This window comes from Echinops telfairi, unplaced genomic scaffold (assembly GCF_000313985.2).
Source record: "Echinops telfairi isolate 266 unplaced genomic scaffold, ASM31398v2 ScPeMD7_2291;HRSCAF=2852, whole genome shotgun sequence".
In the NCBI taxonomy this organism is placed as follows: domain Eukaryota; kingdom Metazoa; phylum Chordata; class Mammalia; order Afrosoricida; family Tenrecidae; genus Echinops; species Echinops telfairi.
The window spans coordinates 39,251,293-39,253,266 of record NW_022106189.1 but is presented as its reverse complement, the minus strand read 5'-3'; positions in this window follow the sequence as shown (position 1 = coordinate 39,253,266).

Here is a 1,974-nt window from a genome sequence, read left to right as displayed (position 1 = left end):
GAAAAGTGGGTGAAGGGAGACATCGGACAGTGTAAGACATGACAAAATAATAATAATTTATAAATTATCAAGGGTTCATGAGGGAGAGGACCGGGGAGGGAGGGGAAAAATGAGGAGCTGATACCAAGGGCTCAAGTGGAAAGCAAATGTTTTGAGAATGATGATGGCAGCAAATGTATACATGTGCTTGACACAATGGATGGATATATGGATTGTGATAAGAGTTGTACGAGCCCCCAGTAAATGATTAAAAAAGAAAGAAAGAAAGAAAAGAAACAGTCCAGCGGACGAGAGGACCGGGGCTCACAAACATTTACAAACGGTGTCAAGCTGGGTGCTGCTCACAGGGCCGCAGACAGGGAAAACGAACACCAGCGCCATTTAAACCAAACCAAACCAAACCACGGGCTACCCTTTCATTGTGTGTCTGATGGCGAGCGCATAGCACTTGACGAATGAGTCCCTTGTGCCAGGAGGTCACTGGGGAGCGTCTGGGCCTTTCATGTGGCGGGGACAGCTGTGGACAATCTGTGGGTTTGCCCTGCGTCTAGAGAGACATCTACATGTGAACAGAATGAGGGGGAGTCAGAAAATAGATGACTATCAAGAGCTGCTTACATCCTGGATGAAGTCTTTGTGGGGGAGGTCTTCAGCTTGACAGAAACCCGTCTTCTGATGTCTCCGGGGAGTGAGATCACTCTGTCTCTGATTTGGAATTGACGTGTGCCTAATTAGGCACCGTTACGCACCAGTCTGGAGAGAGAAGAGAGAAGGGGCTTGGCTTGATCTCCCAAGTGCTCTTACAGATTCTCAGAGATGCTCAGGAGCGTGTCCAAGGGGGCAGAGCGAGTAAGGAGCGGCGCCAGAATTTGAACCTTTGTCTCACTGATTCCAAAGCACGGGCCTTGCCATCCGTTGAAAGCCAGTGGCGGATTTGGGTGAATGCCACAGATCTGGGCACAGTGGCTGCAGCCACGGGCTCAGACTTAACACGGCGAGGAGGGGCGCGGGCCTCAGCAATGTTTCCTCTTGTCCACGGGGTTTCGAGAGTGGGAACCCCCCAACGGTGCCTCCCAACACCAGGACGTGCTACTATTTTATTCTGAGAGCTCTTCCGTTCCTTCGTGTCTCAGGAGGGGAGGCTGTGAGCTAGGGCTGGGTGTTTCATTTCTTGGCTCTGAAATGACAAAAAGAGCCCAAGATTGCCTTCTGTCTGTCCCCTTCCCCCTTTCAGTTTCATTTCCCCAGCGGCCCAGCACTGAGCAGAGTGGGCTTCCCTTCATTGTTTTGGGGGAGGAAATGCCTGCTGACCCCATAGTGCAGGGCTCACACTGGCCAGAGACCCGCCACTTGTTATTCTTCTCTCCAGAGCCCAATAGAAGTTTCCTCGCCCATATTAATCATGCGTGAGCTCCTTTCCTCCTTACGTGTTCCCCGGGCGTCCTCTCCACGTCCAGCACTGGGTTAGATGCACCCCGAAAACCAAACCCATCTCCACTGAGTACATGCCTGCTCATAGCACCCCCTGCAGGCTTCCCAAGGCTGCACATCTCTGTAGAAGCAGAGACGCATTGGTCTCCCGCAAAGCGCCTGGTGGGTTTGAACCGCAGGCCTTCTGGCTAACAGCCAGCTGCTTTAACCACCGTGCCACCAGGTCCTGGGGATTGGGCAAGCCAGAACTCCAGCTTCATAGGCAATAGCTGGCAGTACCTGGCCTGCTTTGCTCAAGGCGGCCACTAGCCAAGACTGAGAAGCCACTGTCCCTGAGAGAGGAGCCTCCGAGACCCCACCGCCCTCTGTCCGGCCCATCACCTCAACACGGGGCTGAGCTGCTGTTTTATCATCAGGGGCGCCCCAAGGATTTCTCGCCGCTCCCTTCCACAAAAGGGGACGGTTGCTTTTGACGCCGTTGAAGGGGGAAATGGTGACAAGAAAACCAGAAGCTGTTTGCCTTCTTTCACTGGCAGAAGGGGC